Below are 24,903 nucleotides of genomic sequence, written 5' to 3' on the forward strand. Positions count from 1 at the left end.
CTTTTTTTTTTTTTTAATCTATCTCCTAAGGTATTCTTTATCAGTCTCTGATACTGATCCCATTTCAGTTTCATGATTTCTTAATGCTGGAATACACCATGTCCAGTATGTGAATGTGTTCTCTCTCTGTATTCACTTCACATTTCTTTCAGTGTCATAGCTTTAAATATAATCTCTCTCTCTCTATATATATGTGTGTGTGTGTGTCTGTGTGAGTATATATATATATACTCACTGACTCTAAACAGTATATATATATACTGTGTGAGTATATATATATATATCACTGACTCTAAACTTATATTTCCAACCTGTCTCCTGGTCTCTAGACTCACAACAAATATCTTTCTTGATATCACCACTTGGATGTTTAATGGACTTCTCAAATCTAATGTATCTGAAATTAATTTCTAGTGAACCTCCACAAAACTGCATTTAGAAAAAAAAGGATATTTGTCAAGCACATTGGAATGGTTGCTAATGGGAAGGAAGAATGGAAGTGGGAAATGGGGGAAATGGGAATACTGAACAAGTCAACACATCAATCAGAGAGGCTCCAGGGCCTTGCATGAACCAATAATGATTGCATGACAGCAACTGTGCCTCATGATAAACCCAACCTTCAGCAAATGAGAACAACAGCAAAGTTATAAATGGAGGCAAAATAGAAGGCCTTCAGTCCATATAAAATGTAATAATAATAATGGGGATGATAGCTGGAGAGATACTTTCAAGTAGGCGGATAAAAACTTTTGAATACAGAAGGGAACAATTTAGTAGAGAAGAGAAGTGGAACATATTAGACGGGAAAGAATACATTTGGAAACAAAACTTCTTAAGCAACTCGGAAATGCTGAGATCAATAGTAAACATAGAACAATTAGCTTTAGAGGGACAGAGGGATGTCCTTATTCTGAGACTAAAGTAAATGACAGGTATAGAGCAGGTGGCTTTTGTGGAGGCAAATGTAAATAAAGGAGTTCATGCTGGCTGATCTAGTTCTCCTAAGTGAGAGAGGAAATATGTTGGCATTGACTAAAGAGTTGGAATAGAAGGATGGGTTGTGATGAAGAGGAAGTAGAATAGCATTGGGTCATTTTTCTTAGGCTTTGATTTGCAAACTCCTCTATTTCTGCTCTGCTTGCAGGCTTCCCCATCTGAGTAAATGTCTCTTACTTTCTACCCTTGGTGATCAAGACAAATTCCTGAGAATCAGCTTTTCTTTCTTTTCTCTCACTCCCACATTCAATCCATCAATAACTCCTATTGGCACTGCCTCCAAGATATATCCAAACTAATATATGTCTTTCCATCTCTACTAAAACTATCTTTTTCCAAATTTTGTCATCTCAGATTGATTATTTTAATAGTCTCCCCTTTTTGTCTGCTTGACTTCCCTTCCTCCAGTCCATTTTCCACTGTTTAGATACATTGATCTTTTTGAAATGCAAATCAAATTACACCATTCCCCCATTAAGACCCTCTCATGACTTTCCGATATCTTTACAATAAAACCTAAACCCCTGTTTTGGTCTCAAGGTCTTTGCCTTCTTCTCCAGCCAAATCTTTTAATTTTCTCCCTGCCTTTCACCACCCTCCTATTTTTCAGAGACACCAGGTTCATTCAGACTAAAATATCCTTGCCCATTCTGCTTCTTTTGACTGGAACACCCTTCCCATGATGTTTGTCCTACTGACTCTTTCCTATATTTGGAGACTAGTTCAGAAGTCATCTCTTCAAAGTAGTCTGACCTGAGAATTCTTTTTAATTGACGTTATTTCCCCAAGTCACTTGCTTTCACATCACCTTATTTTACGTTCTTCGTAGTAATGGTAACTTTTTGACCTTATCTTATAAATGTACTTATTTATTTTTTGCCTTCCCAACAAAAATGTAAGCCACACAACACTAAGGTTCTTGTCTTTTCTTGTTTACTACTCTGTCCCTAGGGCCTAGAACAGTGCTTTGCATAGAACAGACGCTTGGAAGCATTTGTTATTGCTGAATGAACACAGGTATTAAATATCTTGCCAATTTTAAAAAGAATAGTTGAATTTGAGCAATTTATGAAAAGAAACAAGTTGGATATATGGAATGGCCACATTGGGCCTATTTCATTGTGTGGATAATGTAAGAATCTTTTGCATGTTTATCACGATGATGAAGACAACACTGAATCTCGCTTTTCTCACCAATATCATAGTGATATTGTGAGAAATAAAGGGGAAGAATGCATTTACAACACTTAACACAACCCTGGCACTCAGCAAAAGTTAACACTATTATCATAATAGCTAAGCTTTCTTCATAGACTGTGTAGAATTGAAGAGTTCATCTATACAGTAGACAGTTCAACTACTGAGTTTCCTTTTATCTCTGTTATTTTGTGATTATTTTATTATGTTAAGTGATCATCTTTATGTGGAGCAGTCAAGTCTTTCCTACAGTCTTCTTTCTAGAGTTTCAAAAGATTTATACCTCACATCATATTAAATGAAGGGCATCCGTGATTCCCATTGATAATAAAAGAGAATGAGATCACCTTTGTAACATTTTCTTTTCCTCACTTCTATAGCCTGTTACTTACCATATTTCAGTTTCAAATTCTTTTACCCTTAATCTCATGGTTACAGATAGTTTCTTCATGCTTGTTCATTTCATGTAACCTCTTTCCTTTAGAATTTGCTTTTCTCCAGTTTCTATTCTTATATTTTTCTTGGTTTCTTATCCTGTGAAATTGTAATAAACATAATCCCTGCCTCCATAGTGAGAACTTTTGTTAACAGATGGTAGGCTTTCAAAATCTGAATCTCTTAAAAGCAGAAGAGACTGAAAAAGGTAATCAAAGGTGACCTCTGCTTAATACTGGAAAAGGAAGGTCATTTTTACCCTCAAGAAGTAAATAAACTCTTATACAATACGGAAAGTTACCAACTGCTAGGAATTAAGGAGAGCATGTAGAAAGGCATGGGAATTCATTTGTCTCTCTTAATTAGTTAATGGATTTTGAACATTAGTCATTAGGTTTCTACACTTTAATTAATTTAAGTAATTTATATAATGAAATTTCTGAACATGAAGTGTTTCTAATAAGCATTTCACCATTTATCCCGGAAGGATTTCAAGTAAATTAGTTCAAGTAACTCAACTCTGCTTCGGGAAGGAAGTAGTAGGAGCTGGAAGTCAAGTGTGATACTGAAATGAGAAAGCTAAACAAAAAAGTGCTGCAGGAAGGAGTAAGACGGTTGAATGAATAAGTAAGTCCCTTAGGCCATAACAAGCCCCCAGGAAAAGGACTGAAAACCAAATGGCCGTGGTTTATATAATATTTAGTTTCTATTAAATCTATTTTTGTTTGTGCACAATTTTTGAAAATTTGCCTTGTAATAATTCTTGTGCAGCTTTCTCTAGATATGTTTTTAAACTAAATATAAGATGCTTGAAATCAAAAATCATTTTTTCACTATTATAACTTTATTATAACTTTTTATTTTAAGAGTTATTGCAATGTCTATAAGGACATGTAACAAGTGGTAGTTGTGGTTACTTCTAGCAATGAAACTGGAATAGGGAACCACTTTTATTCATTCTGTATTCTTTTTATTATGTTTAACTTTATATTTTCAGATTATTATAGCCTTACAGTATAGAGAGTTCCTCCAGTTTAACATTTTACATGATGATAGTAAATTATCAAAACTAAGAGACATCACTACAATACTATTAGATAAACTATAGACTGTTTCTATTTTACCAGTTTTTCTGCTATTGTCTTTCTGTTTCAGGATCTAATCTAGAATCTTTTTTTTTTTTGACAGAGCAATGCTCTTGTTGTCCAGGATGGAGTGCAACGGTGCGATCTTGGCTCACCACAACCTCCACCTCCCAGGTTCAAGTAATTTCTCCTGCCTCAGCCTCCCAAGTAGCTGGGATTACAGGCATGTGCCACCACACCCAGCTAATTTTTGTATTTTTAGTAGAGACGGGGCTTCTCCATGTTGGTCAGGCTGGTGTTGAATTCCTGACCTCAGATGATCTGCCTGCCTCAGCCTCCCAAAGTGCTGGGACTACATGCATGAGCCGCCAAGCCCAGCCCTAATCTAGAATCTTAGATTTCATTTAGTTGTCATGTCTCCTTAAACTCTGCCATTCTATGATGGCTCCTCAGTTTTTCATTATCTTTAGTGATCTCAGATTTGAAAAATACAGGCCACTTGTTTCATAGACTGTCCTTTAATTTGTATATTTCTGATATATAGTCATGTGCCTCATAATGCTGTTTTGGTCAATGACAAACTGCATATACAATGGTGATCCGATAAGATTATAATACCATGTTTTATTGTATCTTTAAATTGTGCCAGCTATTTCAGTTGGCTCCTTTAGATATGTTTAGAAACACCAATACTTACCATTTTGGTATTATTGCCTACAGTATTCAGTGCAGTAACATACTGTACAGGTTTGTAGCCTAGGAGCATAAGCTATACCATATAACTACATAGTCTAGGTGTGTAGTAGGTTACACCATCTAGGTTTGTGTATGTACACTCTATGATGTTTGTGCAATGACAAAATTGCCTAATGATATATATCTCAGACTAATCCCCATCATTAAATATTTATGACTATTTTTCATGATTATAATGAGGTTATGCATAAGTGGAAAAAATGAAACAAATGTAACTTTCACTTCTAAGAGTGCATCATATCAAAGGACACATCATGTCAATATCTCTTATTACTGGTGATTTTAATCTTGATCTCTTGGTAAAGGTAGAGTACACCAGGTTTCTCCACTATAAAGTTACTATATTCCTCTTTACAATTAGCAGATATTTATTTTGGTACGGTTACTTTGAGACTTCATAATTTCATTTTTACCCATGAGTTTTAGCTTTAATTGATGGATCTTGCTGCAACAATTATTGGTATATTAATGATTTTCTATTTCCCTCATTCTTCCTACATTGATTAATTATGATTATTCTGTAAGAAAAAGCTGTCCATTCTCCCCCATGTATGTATATCGTATATACTCAAAAATATTTACTATTGGGTTGATATTTAATATTGACAATTGTAGTAAATTGTGCTGGCTATTTCAGTTGGCTCCTGTGCCTCTTTGCCATATTCTCTTTTTATTTTCTTTTTTTTAGGACACTATCTTATTTTCTGGCACCGTAATATGTTCCAGGTTCGCCTTGTATATTTTCTGCCCCAGTCCCAGGATCAACTACTTTTCCAACAAGCCCTGATTCCTTTTATGGAACATAGAAACTAGGGTGTCACTACTTCTAGGCTCCCACAATAGACAGAAGCTAGGAAATATATGTATGTATAGAAAGCCATATGCACATGCACACATATCCACACATGTATATACACACAGATAAATACTGAATAAATAAATTCTGCTTTTGCTTTTTCAACAAAATCCTAATTCTCCTCATTCTACACATCATTGATCATTCATTACTTTGTGTAACATTATACTAGTTCATAACAATTCTCAATACTCATATTTGATTGCAGACACAACTGCAATCTCCTTAAGATCTTGCTTCTCGAAGTCTGGTCTAGGGACCAGCAGCAGAAGTTAGGAGCCTGATAGAAATGCAGAATCACAAGTTCCACCCTATACCAACTGAGTTAAAATTTGAATTTTAATCCTATTCCTCAAGTGATTAGAATTTGAAAAGCACAACTTGAGAAAAGAAAAGTGACTCACTCACTTAGAATCATCACTTTGGAGTTTCTTAGATTAGGACCCTTCAGAGCAAATCTTGAATGACTTAGAATGAGTCGACCAACATCATTTAAATTTTAAAATGATTAAATTTCAGTTTAAAATAAATGGCAAGCTCTAAGTTAAGGGCCAGACAGTCAAAACAATAGTGTTAATGGGGGCAGTACAACCAAATTTAAATAGAATTTTCTAAAAACTCTGTGCAGGGCAGATATAAAACACAGCCACAACATGGTTGGGGTGGGGCACTGAACAATTTTCAAACTATGTTTTATGACTGACCCTATTACAAAGGATAGGTGAGCTCTAACATTCTGTTAGGTTGGTGCAAAAATAACTGTGCTTTTTGCCATTTAGTGATACCAAAACCTCAATTACTTTTGCACCAACCTACCAAGATTGATCTATGTACTTCAGAACCATCTACGAGACCAAAGATATCTACAGCCAACCTTGATTCAGTCCCTCATAAGAATAACAAGAGATTATAATAATTTTAAAAATAATAATTATAATTATAATGTTTACTGAACATTATTGAGAATTTACTATGATCTATATGCATTTTTTTTCATTTAGCTCATACATCCTGATATGGTTTGGCTGTGTTGCCACCTAAATCTCATCTTGAATTGTAGTTCCCATAATCTCCATGTATCATGAGGCAACTAGTGGGGGGGTAATTGAACCATGGGGGCAGGTTTTTCCCATGATTTTCTTGTGATAGTGAATGTCTCACAAGATCTGATGGTTTTATAAAGGGCACTTACCCTGCACACACTCTCTTGCCTGCTGCCATGTAAGATGTGCCTTTGCTCCTTCTTCACCTTCTGCCATGACTGTGAGGCATCCCCAGCCATGTGGATCTGTGAGTCCATTTAACCTCTTTGCTTTATAAATTGCCCAGTCTCAGGTATGTCCTTATAGCAGTGTGAGAATGGACTAATACAATAAATTGGCACCAGTACAGTGGGGTGCTGCTGTAAACATACCTGAAAATGTGGAAGTGACTTTGGAACTGGGTAACAGGCAGAGGTTGGAACAATTTGAAGGGCTCAAGAGGACAGGAAGATGTGGGAGAATTTGGAACTTTCCAGATACATGTTGAATGACTTTGACTGAAATGCTGATAGTAATATCAACAATGAAGTCCTAGCTGAGGTGGTCTCAGATGGAGATGAGGAGCTTATTGGTAACTAAAGTAAAGGTCGCCTTGCTATGCAAGGAGACTGTTGGCATTTTGCCCATGCCCTAGAGATCTGTGGAACTTTGAACTTGAGAGATTATTTACGATGATATCTGGCAGAAGAAATTTCTAAGTGGCAAAGCATTCAAGAGGAAGCAGAGCATAAAAGTTTGTAAGATTGGCAGTGTGAAGATGCAATAAAAGAGAAAACCCCCACTTTATGTGGCGAAATTCAAGCCTGCTGCAGAAATGTGCATAAATAATAATAAGCTGAATGTTATTCACCAAGACAATGCGGAAAATATCTCCAGGCATGTCAGAGACCTTTGCTACAGCCCTTCCCATCACAAGCCCAAAGGCATAGCAGGAAAAAATGGTTTTGTGAGCCGGACCCAGGGACCCCCTGCTCTATGCAGCCTTGGGACACGGTGTCCTGCATCCCAGCTGCTTCAGCTCCAACTCTGGCTAAAAAGGACCAACGTACAGCTCAGGCTGTTGTTTCAGAGGGTGCAAGCCTCAAGCCTGGGGAGGTTACACATGATGTTGGGTCTGCAGGTACACAGAAGACATGAATTGAGGTTTGAGAACCTCTGCCTAGGTTTCAGAGGATGTACTGAAATGCCTTGATGTCCAGGCAGAAGTCTACTTCAGGGGTGGAGCCCTCTTCTGTCCAGGCAGAAGAAAGTCTGAGAGGGCAGTACAGATGGGAAATGTGGGGTTGGAGCCACCACACAGAGTCCCCACTGGGGCACTGCCTAGTGGAGCTGTAAAAACAGGGACACAGTCCTCCAGACCCAGAATGGTAGATCCACTGATAGTTTGCACTGTGTGCCTGGGAAAGCTGCAGACATTCAATGCTAACCCATGAAAGCAGCCAGGAAAGGGGTTATACCCTGCAAAGCCACAGGGGCAGAGCTGCCAATGCTGTGGGAGCCCACCTCTTGCATCAGCATGACTTGGATGTCAGACATGGTGTCAAAGGAGACTACTTTGAAACTTTAAGGTTTAATAACTGCTCTATTGGATTTTGGACATGCATTGGACCTGTATTTCCTTTGTTTTGGCTGATTTCCCCCATGGGGAACAGGTGTATTTACCCAATACCTGTATCTTCATTGTGTCTAGGAAGCAACTAATTTGCTTTTGATTTTACAGGCTCATAGGTGGAAGGGACTTGCTTCACCTCAGATAAGACTTTGGACTACGGACTTTTGAGTTAATGCTGAAATGAGTTAAGACTTTTGGGGACTGTTGGGAAGGCATGATTGGCTTTGAAATGTGAAAACACATGAAATTTTGGAGAGGCCGTGAGTGAATTAATATGGTTTGGCTCTGTGTCCCTACCCAAACTTCATCTTGAATTGTAGCCCCCATAATCCCCAAGTGTCATGGGAGGGACTTGGTGGGAGTTAATTGAATCATGAGGGTGGATTTTTCCCATGCTGTTCTTGTGATAGTGAATAAGGCTCATGAGATCTGATGGTTTTATAAAGGGGTGGTTCCCCTGCACATGCTCTCTTGCCTGCTGCCATGTAAGATGTGCCTTTGCTCCTCCTGCACCTTCTGCCATAATTGTGAGGCCTCGCCAGCCATGTGGAACTGTGAGTCCATTAAACCTCTTTCCTTTATAAATTACCCAATCTCAGGTATGTCCTTATAGCAGCATGAGAATGAACTAATACACAGCCATATTTTGAGGTAGGCACAAATACTGTCCTTATTTTATAGGTAAAGAAATAGATTTATAGAAGCTAAGTGACTAATTTTAAAAGCCTCCAGCTTAACTCAGGTTTGCCCGACTTCACAGAATCAATTCTCAGCTATTGCAACATGCAAATGTTAGCTAAGAAGAATACACAAAGCGTTTGTAACTACCCATCTATCTAGGAGAAAGAGGATGAAGTCGGACAAACAGCAAGCCTCCTTCCCAATCCTAACTCTGATACTTACTAGTGGTATGAGCTTGGAAAAATTATTTAAATTGTATGTGTAAATTTCTTCAACGAGGGCTAATGATACATACTTATCTGTAGAGTTTTTAGAGAGTAATCCCTTAACTTGTAATAAATGCTGAATTAGAGAAAGATGTCTTTATTTCTTCCTGTTATTAATATCACATTAGGTAGCTACATCTTAAAGCCAAAGTCAAGGGCTCTAATGTAGAAAGATATTAAAGAGGTCCATTGTGATGACGGATTTAAAAAATCCAGGCATAAGCCTGGGCACGGTGGCTCATGCCTGTAATCCCAGCACTTTGGGAGGTCGAGGCAGGTGGATTGCCTGAGGTCGGGAGTTCGAGACCAGCCTGACCAACATGGAGAAACCCCATCTCTACCAAAAATACAAAATTAGCCGGGCATGGTGGCACATACCTGTAATCCCAGCTACTAGGGAGACTGAGGCAAGAGAATCACTTGAACCTGGGAGGTGGAGGGTGCGGTGAGCCGAGATCGCACCATTGCACTCCAGCCTGAGCAACAAGAGCGAAACTCCGTCTCAAAAAAAAAAAAAAAAAAAAAATCCAGGCATATAGAGTACTTTTATGGGGATCTCTTGGTAATTGCTAATTTTACCTGCACTACCTTAAGAAAACAAAACAATACTCTACCAAGTAGACTCAGCTGCCTTTCAGAAACTGAAAGCATTTCAATAAGCAACATAGTCCTTCAGCCCAATCCCCCAATACCACCTTAACCTTCATTACAGTAATTCACAGTGCCAAATTTTACAGAAGAATACATTTTATAAAAAGGAATAAAATCCATATTTTTGTTGAACTGGTACCTATCAAAATTAAACAACTAGCTTTTTGATGAGTTAATATATTTCCCTTTTTGTTCTAACATAAAAGTTTGGAAAAGCCAGAGCTATTTCTTCTTGAGCTAGATAGAGGACCTTTTAATTGGTGACTGGTTTGAAACTTGACTGGCTTAATATATTATACATTAAAAATTTCTGAACTCAAAGGACTCAGCAAGTGTGCAAAATTATTTCATCATTTGTGTAGCTGCCCTTTACACATGCTGCTCAGTTATTTATAATGTATTAAAAGAAAAAAGAGCATAAAATAGAGGGTATGGTGAAATTAATTGCCCAGCCAAACTAGCAAGCTCAAGTGAATAGTGGTATTTTGTTCTAGGTTATGTACACATACAAAAAATGTACCAGACCCCAAATGGAAAAATGGACACGGAAGAATAGGAAAAGTATATGGTGCAAAAACTACATAGCAAATAAAAATAAAATGACCTTAATATGATCTTGGTTCTTTTCTCACTGAAAAATAGAGAGAGTTTTTAATAGGCCCAAGGCCAACTGGAGTTAGACTGCCTGAGCTCAGTGCCTGACCTCTCTACCTACTAGCTGAGTGATCTGTGGCAAAAAAAATGTCAGATTCCTCATCTATAAAACAAGGCTTATTGATACTTACTTCAGTACAATATTGCTGTTCTAATGATACCTCTTCAAAAAAGCCTTTCTAACTCCCTTAATGGAACTAGTAGCTAAGCATTGCTTTCTACCCTGCTTTAGTTTTCTTCATTGCCTGGCATTCTCATTACCTGAAATCATAGTAAATAAACAATATTTGTTTATTTATTTTCTTTCCACTAAGATGCAAGCCAAATGGGGCAGAGATCTTTTTCCTCCCTACTGTATCCTCAGAACCTACAAGAGTTTGACACATAAGCACTCAATAAAGAATGTCCATATTATTGTTATTAATGATAAGTGGATTTATTTATAAAATATTTATAATTTGTATTTTGTGATTTGTAAAATATAGCCTTATATATTTTACAAATTACAAAATATTTGCTCATTTATGAAAAAATGTCATTTATCTTAAAAACTAAATTTATCATTTTGAATTGATAAGGAATGAGAACAAAGTTATTCATTTGCAGCCAGTTGACTTCTGTTGTAAAGTCTTTCTTAGCTGCATGGGAATTTGGTTTTGATAGCAAACATATATAAGGAGAGTGAGCTGAATTGGCTTGAATAAAATACCAAAGGCAGTCTCCTCCAGACTATTAGTTAAAGTTTATTTGGTTATAAACAACCAAAAACCATTATGGTTTAATATGGAACAAATACAAGAGTGCAGGCTGTTAATTGGAAGGAACACCCCTCAGATTCCCAGTAACAGCTGCCACTTGTAAGGTGTCCACTGTGTTACAGGCACCATTCTAAGTTATTTACATAATTACCATATTTCATTATCCTATGGACTCTATAAAGTAAAGGCAGCTATCATATGTCTTTTATAGATGAATAAACTGTTGCAATCAGGAGTTATATAATCTTTCTGAGGATACCAGTTAATAAACAACAGATCTGATCCAAACTTAGCCAGCCTAATTCTTGGTCCTTTGCTGTTATCCACTCTGCTCTATTGAATCCCAGATGCTCATGATTAGTGCATGTCCAGGTTTCAGGAAGGGCATGTACTGAGTTAGCTTCAGGGATTTCATATTATTTTTCAGGTCCTGGCATCAACACAACTCACTCTAGTGACTGTCAGTTTCAAAGTCCTAAGGTAAAGAAATAATTGGCTTATTATTAATAAGCTATGGCCAATAGTTCAGAGATATAAGATATAGACATGTTATTTGGGGTTAATTCTTGTGGTATGAATCCATCACCAGAGAAAAGATAATTGTTGTAAGCTGAAAATCCACTCTAAGAATTATTTAATACCTAATATGTGAAATATTAAAGATATTGTCTATAGATTTAGGAATATGAAGATATTAACAAGCAAAGAATGAGACAAATATCTTCTGTTTAATTTGAACAACAACCTTGAGTGTACATATTATCATTCCCATTTTATAAATCAAAAAACTGAGGATAGATAGATTAATTATACTCAGAGATAAAGATCTAGTAAATAGCAAAGTCAGGTCTTTACACACACCTATTGGTTCCAGTTTATTCCTTCTCTACTACACTATAATTTCTAGTTCTTGGTTTTCTCAAATTTAACTCATAAGAAACAGAAAAGAAGCATAAAGATGGAGAATTTCTGAGAAAATTTTAATTTTTTTTTGGCAGCCAGTAGAGATAAATTCAGGAGGTATACAACAATTTAAACGACTTTTCTCTCATTTGTATAAAAATTCAAAGCACCCTACAATTTGAAAAGTATGTACTTTTCAAATTCCTCATTAATAGGATTCAGATCCAGTCAATAACTCTACAGCTAGTGAATAAAGAAGTTAAAAAGTTAATCAACAAAGAGGCTGGGTGCAGTGGCTCACACCTGTGGTCCCAGCACTTTGGGAGGCCGAGGTGGGTGGGTCATGAGGTCAGGAAATTGAGACCGTCCTGGCTAACATGGTGAAACTCTGTCTCTACTAAAAATACAAAAATAAATTAGCCAGGCATGGTGACGGGCACCTGTAGTCCCAGCTACTCAGGAGGCTGAGGCAGGAGAATGGTGTAAACCCAGGAGGTGGAGCTTGCAGTGAGAGGAGATCACGCCACTGCACTCCAGCCTGGGCAACAGAGCGAGACCCCATCTCAAAAAAAAAAAAGTTAATCAACAAAGATATAAAAATGCATAGAGACAAATGGTTGATGGCGTTGAAAGAAAGACTTTAGACAAACTAAATTTAACAAAGTTCAACTGAGATAAGAACAGTTCATGAACTGGAAAGCACCCAGAACCAGTCGAGGTTTAGAGAGCTCCACTCCACAAAGTGGGCAGGGAGTATTTATAGAGAGAAAACAGAAATGACAGTACGGAAAAAGCATCATTGGTTACAGCTCTGCATTTGCCTTTTTTGGACATAGTCTGATTGGTTGGCAGCCTGTGATTGGCTGAAGCTCTTGGCTGCTATGATTGGCTGTAACTTAGCTATTTGTTACAAAGTAAACTCTTACATCAGGCTTTCAGAATGTTTACATACTAAGTTATTTTGCATTTGGTTATGTAGGGACTCAAGTTATGGAGGCAGACTCAGGTCAAAATGAATTTAATTTAAAAGTAGGACAAATTCAAGAGATCTTGACACACTGATTATGTAAATTGTATTTCTACCTGAGAGATTGAAATGATAGACCATCAGTGCTGAACTTGGTTGTATTAACAATCTTTTTGATTCCTAATTGGAAATAGGATCATAATCTATTTTTAAGAAATTTGTTTTTATGAGAGATATTCAGAGGAAATTCATCACCTTCCTCTTCTTCAAATATTAAAGTAATTAAAAACAGACATTAGAAAAAGATAAGAATAAAACTATCAGCTGTATTACTAGTGAAACTGAATTACATAACAGATTCACCTTGAGGTATAAAATGGCCTCTCTACTCCTTCCATTCTACTTGAAATTATTCATCCAGTCAGGGGCAGTTGCTGGATGTGAGCCTGCTCCTATCCTGCCCGTCTACATCCTCACAAAACACACATGAAAAGTCTATACATGGGCCTACTAGAAAGGGTCCCTAAGCTATCCACTGACAACGACATTTCCCATTTTTCCATTTGATAATATTAACAAGAGCTCTTTATACCAGGAGAAGCACATTAAAAGGGGACACAGTGGGTAGAATATTTATTGTCACTCATTCTAGGTGAAGAAAAGTTACTATCTTTATGGTCTGTGTAAAGATAATTCAGTAATGTTCATATCTATCTATCCATCCACTCATCTATACATCTATCTACATCTATGTATCTGTAAATCCATCCATCTATCTATCATCCATGTCTGTTGTACAGTCCCTCTATGCCTAAAATACAGCATGTTTTTATGTATAAAACCTATTCTTTAGATGTAAAACCATTATGACCAAATATTGAAAATAACTAGAAATACATGTGGAGAGAAATACAATAAGTAAACATTTGAGGGCTGGATTTGAGGGATTTCAAGCCTCCTTTTGCTGACTATATAATCCATTCTAGTCATTCAGAGCAGGTGAAAATTATTTCAGGGACTATGCCTTTCAAATATTTAGTCATCTATGGACTTCCTTTAGAAGTGAATATAGTCCACTCTAGGGAGAAGGAAGCACATGACAAATTAATTAGTTTATAATTGATCCCCTTTAGGATCCCCAGACTCATTTCACGTGAACATTTTTAATATCACATTAAATAACAATTAGCACAACACTTTTCAAATATAAAAAATGTGTGAAACACCAATCAAATGGAATAGATGTTCTGCCAGGTGTCACTGAGCATCCGTCTGCATGTCTTACAGACTGCATGAGAAATCTCATTTAATAGAATAGTGCTGAGAGTCTCCTTACCTCGTAAATAACACCTCACAATTCTCCTTCAGCTGGGTACCAAAGTATGGATGAAGGGGAAAAATGCCTATAGAGATATGATTAGACTTGTGTTGTTGTCATTGTTGCCCAGGATATATTAAATTATCTTTTTATGGCTACTTTCTCTGTCTCTCTCTCTCTTTGCCGACTCACCCCATCCACCCACCCCCATCTGTATCCAAGTCAGAAATTTAAGGATTAAGTTTTTTTGTTGTTGTTCAATCTATAACATTAAAGATTCTTCTGGACTCCCAGAAACCTTTCACAAGATCAGAGGGGGAATCTTCTTTATTTTTGTCAGTAAGCAAAACAGCAGAAAGATTATGTTATTATTTCATTCAAAACTTTAATTAAACACTCCCCTGTGTGACAGCATAGCTGTATACCAGACTCTTTCTGAGAAGTATAAACAGAAATGCACCACCCCATATCATAACAATCTGGGCAGAGAAAATGAATATTTTATGGAGGACTTAAAATACGCTATCCATACATTTTTCTAGGATGGTGCTACTTAGCCAAGGAGGAGTTTCAGATTTAGCTGAGAAACTTTTATTAAAGCACAAATAATGACTGCCCAGTTGCAATACCTGGAACTTCTGTTCATGCAAGTGCAACAACAGGACAAAGTTATTTCTAATTTGGAAAATCATGACCGGTGTGATTACCATGCCCACCTCTGCAAACTCCTTTTCCACAAAGCATAAGTTGCCCCAAATTAAACAAGACAGCCAAAGAGAAGCATATCTGGATTATATTTATTGTAATCGTCTTTCTTCCCCACACTCCCTGACCACAAATCATGCCATTACCCTCTATATCGGGATTTCATTTTGGATACATTCTTTCCTGTCTATTGTGTCTTTGTTTAACTTTCAGACTTCTGTCCTCCTTTCTTCAATTGGAGATGCTTTTCAACATCAGTACCAGAGTGCATGTTGCTTTTTCCTGCTGAGCATTGTAAGAGGAGTGCGTTTTTTCAACAAACAGACCTTTTAATGATTTTTTTTCGAAGCCCAGGATTGGCATGCACTTAGCTGCCTCCATCTGCTGTTGTTCCCTGATACAGCGTGACCTCTGTCGATTCACAGTGAGTTCCATATGCCCGAGGGCATTTTCTCCTTCCACTTCAAGGAATGTTAAGTGTTTATCAAAGGGCTGCCATTTTGGGTGGAATCCTTGTTCATTTTGGAAACTCTTACTGCAGCATCGTCTTCCTGCCTTTATCCACTAAATGTCATTAGGCATTGTAAACATCAAAATCTCTCCACCTATCTTCAAAGTCATTTAATGGAGCAGTGTCATTCAAATTCAGAACCATTGTGCGTGAATCTAAGGGACATAGACACCCTGACAGGTGTGTCCCAATTCCATTTTCAATAGGTGTCTCTGTGTCCTCCAGGGAGATGTAAAATCCTCTTCACATCTCCCTAGAGGACACAGAGACACCCATTGGAACTGGATTCCAGAGGAGTTCTCAGTATTATTAGGTACTTCCAATACTTGAATTCTCTAAGAGCACATGTATAAGACATACAAGTAATAAACACTTGGTAACATGCTCTCTGTTCTAATAATGAGAGGTTCTTTTTAAGGCACAGTTTTTTATTATATAGTAAAAGAAGATGTAGGCTGGAGAAAAAAAGTATTTAACTGGAAAAGTTATAAAACATAGAAATTATAAGTAAATAAACTATCAATTGTATTAAAATCTATTTTACACATACCTTTTAAAAACTCAAGAAACAGCCTTTAAGACACTATTACTTATTTATAATACCTATGCACTAGTGATCTCAGCAAGTGTTTTCTGTAACATATTCACCATGCTTTCAGAGCCTTACCCAGCTATCTATCACTGTTCTGCTTCAAGCAATTCTTCAGTTTCTGTGTTGTAATTTCCGTGTGAAACTCCTGAAAGAAAATGTAATTATTTGACTAATGCAGGCCTCTGAATAGCTGCATCACAGAAAACACTTCAGAATAGGTGATGGTTTCTTCATCCCAACAAGGATAACAGCAGGCTGGGAGTACATCCATTCCATGAAAGAGACAGCACCTTGGATTATTTTAAATCCTCCTAGTATCATCTTGAAATGCCGGGAAAAGGAACGGGTATTAGAATTAGGATAGGCTTTTATTTCTGGTTTTCAAACCTTGGGCAAGTAATTGAACTTCCTGCAACTGGTTTCTCCTCTCTTTAGAGCAGTGCTTCTCAACATATTTTCATTTGTCACCCCCTTTTGTGCCAAGGAAATTTTTAGACATTTTTCCTGATTCCTTCTCTGAATAACTTAATCAGACTCTTCAGAACTGGGGATTGAGTGGGTACATTTTCCTAAAATTCCATAGGGGTTTCTGATTTGTACCACTGGTTCAGAAACACTATATTCTTTGACAGTAGTACTCAAACTTTCACATGTCTCAGAATCACCTGGAGACTGAAAGATCGCAAACTGCTGGTTACTATCTCCAGAATTTCTAGTTCAATAGTCTATGGTGGGGCTGGAGAATTTGCATTATTAATAAGTTTGCAGGTGATAGAGGTAATGTCTGTTTGGGGACCACACTTAGAAGCACATTATCTTAAGACCTTTTAACTCAAAGTGTGATCACCTGGAAGCTTGTTCTAACTATATTATTTGGAACATTGTTAGAAATGCAGTCATAACCACCACCTCGGAATTACTAGATTAGAATCTACTTTTTTAACAAGATCCCCAAGTGATTCATATGCACATTAAAATTGAAGAACAACTGGACTAAGATTTCTCAAATTTTCTATGATTTGAATTTTAATTAATAAACTTTTTAGCCTGCTTAATAATGGCATATATTTTCTCAATATACTATAAAAGCAATCATTAGTTTTTGTCTTTAAAATGCTTACAATCAAAATTAGCTTTTATTAAATTATTATAAAATCTTTCTATCTTTTCACTTTTCTTTGACCTTACCAATATTTCCTGATCTGGTATTTGAACATAATTTAATTTTAAATTGAAGTTCTTAAAAACTGTTTATTTCACAACTTGGCTTTTGGCACACACAAGGTTCAGCTTAAATGACTCATTCATTCACATAGCTCCTGCTGTGCCTTACAGTGTATTTATATTTTATGTTGGTGCATTTATCCTTTCTTTATCTACTTCCTGCTGAGGATTTAGGGAGATTAGTTTACAAAATGAGTGTAGATAAGATATTACCTTCCTATAACAGATATTTCAAAACATTTAAGTAACAAATCACTCTTCTGCCTTCTGTTTTCTATCCTAACAATATAATTTTCTAAATTTCCCTAAATACGGATGTGTATAGTGCTGTGTAAAACCTTGTATTTCCTGTTTTTTCTGACTAGTTATCACTTTTAGCTGAGATCCTGGAGTACTTATTGTAATTTTGGCATTAAATAGTAGCAGAATTGAGCTATCACAAAATAGGTGTGATATATAGTAGTTTAGTAGATCCATAATCAAAGCTGTTATCCTTTCTCCTGCAATTTCACCTTAATGCTTCAGTTTTGAATATAGTAGTAACTCCTGAAGAGTTGAAAAGCCTTAAGATTACAAGTGCTTTCTTAAAATGTGTGTTCTAAATACCTCACTCACCTCACTTTTGTCCTGGCCCTTCTCTCCTGTATTAGTGATCAGTTGCTCTGTAACAAATTGTCTCAAATCTTAATAGTGTAAAACAACCATTATTACTATGGATAGGAATCTGGGTGTAGTTTAGTTGAGTCTTCTCTCTCAAGGTCTTTTTTAAGTCCAGAACCAAGAGGTTAGCCAGGGCTACAATTATCGCAAAGCTTGAGGAATAGGTGATATGCTTCCCAGCTCACTCATGTTGTTGCTGGCAGGATTCTGTTTCTCATGGCTGATGAACTGAGTGTTTCGGTTCCATGCTGGCTGTTGGTTGGAGGCTTCCCATGGTTCCTGCTCTCTGGGCCTCTCCATACAGAAGCTTGCTTCATCAGAGAAAGCAAATCCAACCCAAGAAAGAGAGAGTAAGCAGGATGGAAGTAAGTCTTTTATAATTTAACCTTAACATTGACCTCTTATCATGTTTGTCATGTTATGTTCATTAGAAGCAAATCACATGGTCAAGCCCACATTCAAAGAATTACTGGGAGTAATCTCAGAAAACTCTTCACATCTCCCTTGTATTTCCTAGAAAGCCACCCTTGTTGTTACTGCTGCTGCTGATGATTTTCTTCTTCTTCTTTTTTTTTTTTTTTTTTTTTTGAGATGGACTTTTGCTCTTGTTGCCTAGGCTGGAGTGCAATGGTGCAATCTCCACTCACTGCAACCTCTGCCTCCCTGGTTCAAGTGATTCTCCTGCCTCAGCTTCCCAAGTAGCTGGGATTACAGGCATCCACCACCGCGCCCAACTTATTTTTTGTATTTTTAGCAAAGACGGGTTTCACCATGTTGGCCAGGCTGGTCTCGAACTCCTGACCTCATGTGATCTGCCCATCTTCGCCTCCCAAAGTGCTGGGATTACAGGCATGAGCCAACAAGCCCAGCCTGCTGTTCTTCTTCTTCTTCTTCCTCTTCCTCTGCTCCTACTCCTTTGTCTTTCTTTTCTTCTTCCTTTCCTTCTTGCTTGCCTTGCTTTAATCAAACAATTATCATTAGGCTTGGCAAAAGTAACATTATAATTAATGAATGAATTGATTTGGAGTTTTATTATTTTACTATATAAACGTAATATATCTGAACAAATTTTTATGAGCTCTAAGATGTTTGAAGTAATGGAAAAGCAGCCCACCTGTGATATCTGAGAGATGGCCAGACATTATCAGATAGGCCTTGGTGTTGCTAGGAGCTGACCCAGAACTTCAATGTTGATATAGTCTGGTTCTGTGTCCCACCCAAATCTCATCTTGAATTGTAATCCCCAGGTGCCCAGGGAGGAACCTGGTGAAATAGACATTGGCTAATAGGGGCAGTGTCCCCTAGAGGGACAGAACTAATAGGAGATATATATATATCCTGTATGGAGGATATGTATATCCTTATCATATATATGTATGTGTGTGTGTGTGTGTGTATATATATATACATGAGTTTATTAAGTATTAACTTACATGATCACAAGTTCCCAAAATCTGCTGTCTGCAAGCTTGAGAAGCAAGGAGAGCCAGTCCGAGTCTCAAAAGTGAAGAACGTGGAGTCCGACGTTTGAGCGCAAGAAGCATCCAGCATGGGAGAAAGATGTAGGCTGGGAGGCTAGGCTAGTCTCTCCTTTTCACATTTTTCTGCCTGCTTTATATTTGCTGGCAGCTGATTAGATTGTGCCCACCAGATTAAGAGTGGGTCTACCTTCCCCAGCCCACTGACTCAAATTTTAATCTCTTTTGGCAACACCCTCACAGACACACCCAGGATGGATACTTTGTATCCTTCAATTAAATCAAGTTGATACTCAGTATAATCAAAAGTCTACCCCTTGTCAAGTTGAATTCATACCCATCTCCTGAGATCATACATAATCTTCAAATACAGACAAAAATAAGGTCATAATTATGCCTAACGTAATACAACTATCCTCCGTACAACTGGAAACGCACCAATCCCCAACCCAAATACTGTTACATAAAGTTAACAATACTTAAATGCTAATATCAAGTCAATAAATCTTATGTCACATGATAAAGGAAAAGGAAATAAAATGAAGATTTTTTTTTTTTTCAGTACAAGAGTATCCATGCACAAACATGTTTTTAACAAAAGAAATAGGAAATACTCATGACAATCACAGTCTTCGTTTCTGCAGCTGGTGGCATGATCGTAGCTGGTATTGATGACTACCTTCTTTTACTACCCATTCTGTATTTCCTTTGGCTTCAGCAAGCACCCCAGCAGGCTGTGGTTTTATTTCCTGGTGGAGTGACCCAAACCTTGAATCCTGAGGGATCTGGGTTATTTTTGGTCCTGCCTGGATTGGGCTGTTGCAGTGTCCCATTGACCTTAAACACAGGGCATGGTAATACTAAGAGATGCCCTAATAGATCTCTTGTATTTCACACATACACTTCCTTACCTCCATTGTGGAGTAGTAGACTGATTTCATCTTGATAGTCCGGGTCAATTACCCAGCCAACACTGTAACTCCCTTCTTAGCCTGTTAACTTAAAGGTAGGAGGAGCCCAAAGTGCCCAGGTGGCAATCTTAACTTCCAGTTTAATGTAATCTTTGTTGTGTCTCCTGAACTAAGACCTCTAGGCAAGCAAAATGTAATGTCGTGGGAACAGGAAGCACAATTTTTGCTAGTGGATCACTAGGGGTGATGTTAAGTGGTGCCACTTCCACTTCCACCCCTTTATTCCTGGACCCATAAATCCTGGCTATGGGAGAAAGAGTACCATATATTGGACACTGATTTAGAGCTTATACGGCCATCTGGAGAACTTTGCCCTAGCCGTGCAAAGTATTACCACTTAGTTGGCATTGTAATTGTGACTTCAAAAGGCCATTCCACCATTCTATCAATCCAGCTGCTTTAGGTTGATGGGGAACATGGTAAGACCAGTGAAATCCATGAGCATGAGCCCCCCTGCCACATGTCTTTAGCCATAAAGTGAGTGCCTTGGTTAGAGGCAATGCTGTGTGGAATACCATGATGGTGGATAAGGCATTTCATGAGTCCACAGATGGTAGTCCTGGCAGAAGCATTGCTTGCAGGATAGACAAACCCATATCCAGAGTGTCTATTCCAGTGAAGACAAACCTCTGCCTTTTCCATGATGGAAGAGGTTGCGTATAATGAACCTGCCACCAGGTAGCTGGCTGATCACCCTGAGGAATGGTGCCATAGCAAGGGCTCAGTGTTCATCTCTGCTGATGGTAAATTGGTCACTCAGCAGTGGCCGTAGCCAGGTCAGCCTTGGTGAGTGGAAGTCCATGTTGCAGAGCCCATGCATAACCTCCATCCCTGCCACCATGGCCACTTTGCTTATGAGCCCATTGGGTGATGACAGGAGTGGCTGGGGAAAGAGGCTGACTGATGTGCACAAAACGGGTCATCCTATCCACTTGATTATTAAAATCCTCCTCTGTTGAGCTCACCCGTTGTTGAGCACTCACATGGGATACAGATATCTTCACAGTTTTTGACCTCTCAGAGAGGTCCATCTACATACCTCTCCCCTAAATTTCTTTGTCACCAATTTTCCAATCATGCTTCTTCCAAGTCCCTGAAGATCCAGCCAAACCATTGGCTACAGCCCCATGAATCAATATATAATTGCACATCTGGCCATTTCTCCTTCCATGCAAAGCACACAACCAGGTGCACTGCTTGAAGTGCTGCCCACTGGGAAGATTTCCCTTCACTGCTGTCCTTCAGGGATGTCCTAGAAAGGGGCTGTAATGCTGCAGCTGCCCATTTTTGGGTGGTGCCTACATATCGTGCAGAACCGTCTGTGAACTAGGCCCTAGTTTTCTCTTCCTCTGTCAACTGATAATAGGGAACTCCCCCTGAGGCCATCGGTGCAGGCTGCGGAAGAGAAGGCAGGGTGATAGGAGTGGAGACTATGCGTATTTGAGTCACTTTCTTATGTAATTTACTTGTGCCTTCAGGACCTGCTCGAGCCCAATCACATATATACCATTTCCATTTGATGATGGAATGAATGCTGCTGTGCATGACTCACTTTATGACTAGACGTGTCAGGAAGCAACCTATTCATGATAGGCAGTTTAGGTTGCATCGTGACTAGATGACCCATGGTCAAACGTTCAGTTTCCACCAAAGAGTAGTTATCTGTAGAAGATGGCAGGGCCTTGCTCCAAAATCCTAGAGGCCTCCACTGTGATTTACCTAAGGGAGCCTGCCAAAGGCTCCAAAGAGCATCCCTATCTGCCACTGACACCTCAAGCACCATTGGATCTGCTGGGTCATATGGCCCAAGTGACAGAACAGCTTGCACAGCAGCCTGAACCTGTCACAGAACCTTCTTCTCTTCTGGACCCCACTCAAAACTGGCAGCCTTTCAGGTCACTTGATAAATGGGCCAGAGTAACACACCCAAATGAGGAACATGTTGCCTCCAAAATCCAAATAGGCCCACTAGGCATTGTGCCTCTTTCTTGGTTGTAGGAGGGGGCAAATGCAGCAACTTATCCTTCACCTTAGAACGAATATCTTGACAGGCCCCACACTACCGGACCCCTAGAAATTTTACTAAGTTAGTAGTTCCCTGAATTTTAGAAGGATTTATTTCCCATCCCCTGGCACGCAAAAGTCTTGCGTGCAATAAGTCCAATGTGTTTGCTACTTCTTCCTCACTAGATCCAATCAGCCTAATGTCATCAATGTAATGGACCAGTGTGATATCCTGTGGAAGTGAAAAGTGAACAAGGTATCTCCAAATAAGATTATGACACAAAGCAGGAGAGATAATATACTCTTGAGGTAGGACAGTAAAGGTATATTGCTGGGCTTGCCAGCTGCAGATAAATTGCTTCTGGTGGACCTTATAGACAGGAATGGAGAAAAAGGCATTTGCCAAGTCAATGGCTGCCTACCACGTATAAGAAGGTGTGTTAATTTGCTCAAGCAATAAAACCATATCTGGTACAAGAGCTGCAATTGGAGTTACCACTTGGTTAAACTTACAATAATCCACTGTCTTTCTCCAAGATCCATCTGTCTTCTGCAGAGGCCAAATGGGAGCATTGAACAAGGATGTGGTGGGAATCACCACCCTTGAGTCTTTCGAGTTCTTTGTGGTGGCACTAATCTCTGCAGTCCCTCCAGGGATGCAATATTGTTTTTTACTTACTATTTTTCTAGGTAGACACAGCTCTAATGGCTTCTATTTGGCCTTTCCCACCATAACAGCCGTCAGCTTACCAGTCAGGGAGCCAATGTGGGGGTTGTGACTGCTGCTAAGTATGTCTATGACAATTATGCATTCTGGCACTGGGGAAAAGACCACAGGATGTGTCCATGGAATCACTGGGCCCACAGTAAGTTGGACCTGAATTAAAACTCCATTAATTACCTGATGTCCATAAGTCGTTACTTTGACTGGGGGACCACAAAGATGTTTTGGGTCTCCTGCATTCAACGTCAGCTCAGAGCCAGTCTGATCAGTCTGAAATGTCTGATTATTTCCCTTTCCTCATTGCACAGTTACCCTGGTAAAAGCCTGGAGGTGTCCTAGAGGAAGGATGGAAGAAAGATTCACTGCATAAATTGTTGGTAATGTAATGGGGTCTTTCCTCAAGGGTACCCGGCCTCCCCTTTATTCAAGGAGTTCTGGATCTATAAAGTGACTCGAGTCTGGAAATTGATTGAGAGACTGTGATTCTCAGTTTTAATCATTCAAATTAGTCTTTTGTCCATTTGACCTAGATGTTTTCTCCTCATATAAATTAAGTAAGAATGCAGTAGTTTTCCTATCAATTTCATTTCTAGGAACACCATTATTAATTAGCCAATGCCAGAGCTCTACACGAGTCAGACTATTCTGATTGCTACTTTGTCTCTGCTGTCCATTATATGCCTACCTTGCCTTTGAAGGCTGAGTGCTGCCACTTGGCCCCTGCCACCTTGAGATCTAATTATTCCCACTGCATTTAAATTTTGTAGCTGAATGATTGTGGTTCCCACTGTTAGATCTGACACACCAAGAAGAGCAATTACAGGGCTCTTTGAAGATGCAGGTGCTGCCCTCACAAATCTATTTCACAAGGCATTGCTCAAGGGTATATCTTCTGGACTCTCCCAGCTGGGATGAGTAGGTCTAAAGTGACTAATCCTCTCCATCATTCCAATCTCCCTAAGCCTTTGTACCCCTTCCTCTACATTAAACCAAGAGAGATCAGGCATTTCCAGCTCATTCACAGTGGGCCATCTTTTAATCCATATTTCAGCTAACCAAGCCAATAAACTATTAGAACCTTTTTTAATGCCCTAAGCTGTAACATTGAAAGCAGAGTCCCTACTGAGTGGGCCCAAATCAATAAATTTAGCTTGATACAACCCTGTGTGTTCCTTCCACCATTATCTGATACCCTTAATATCCATTCCCATGCCTGTTCTCCAGATTGCTGTGTTTATAAATTAGAAAACTCCAGCAGTTCTTTTCTAGCGTAGCACACCTCCTCATGGGTCACACTGTCAACCTCACCTCCAGGGGTCTGCCGGGACTTTAGTTTAGTTATAGGTCTAGAAGCAAACAGGAACATTGAGAGTGGCTTCTGAGGAGAATCAACATGAGTTTGCCTGGCAACTGCCTCAGGGGAGGCCAGCACTGTTGCCTCAGGCAGTACAGAGTTTATGTCCTCAGACAAAGGTGGATGGCAGCATGGGTCTGGGAGGGGATATTGCCACTACTGGGAATGGGGAAGCTGTTCCTTCTGGCAAAAAAGATTCATCAGAGTTTACAAACTCAGTGTCCCCAGTTTCATCAGGGTCCTCCTACACATCCCCATTCCAAGAATGTAGGGTCCTATTCTTTTCAATCAGTGCCCTCACTTTAACAGTAGACACCAGGCAAGGATGTGCATGCATCTTTTGTTGCAGGTCAGCCACTCACATAATAAGAGCTTGTGTCTGTTTTTCCACAACTTCAGCTTTTTCTCTACAGGAGATAAGACTCTCACTCAGGGTAATCTTAGCAGATTTGAGGCTCAGTATCTGCTTCTGAAGCTGGAAGACAGAATCCCTGAGTTC

The sequence above is a fragment of the Pongo abelii genome, chromosome 3 (assembly GCF_028885655.2).
Source record: "Pongo abelii isolate AG06213 chromosome 3, NHGRI_mPonAbe1-v2.0_pri, whole genome shotgun sequence".
NCBI classification, from domain to species: Eukaryota; Metazoa; Chordata; class Mammalia; order Primates; family Hominidae; genus Pongo; species Pongo abelii.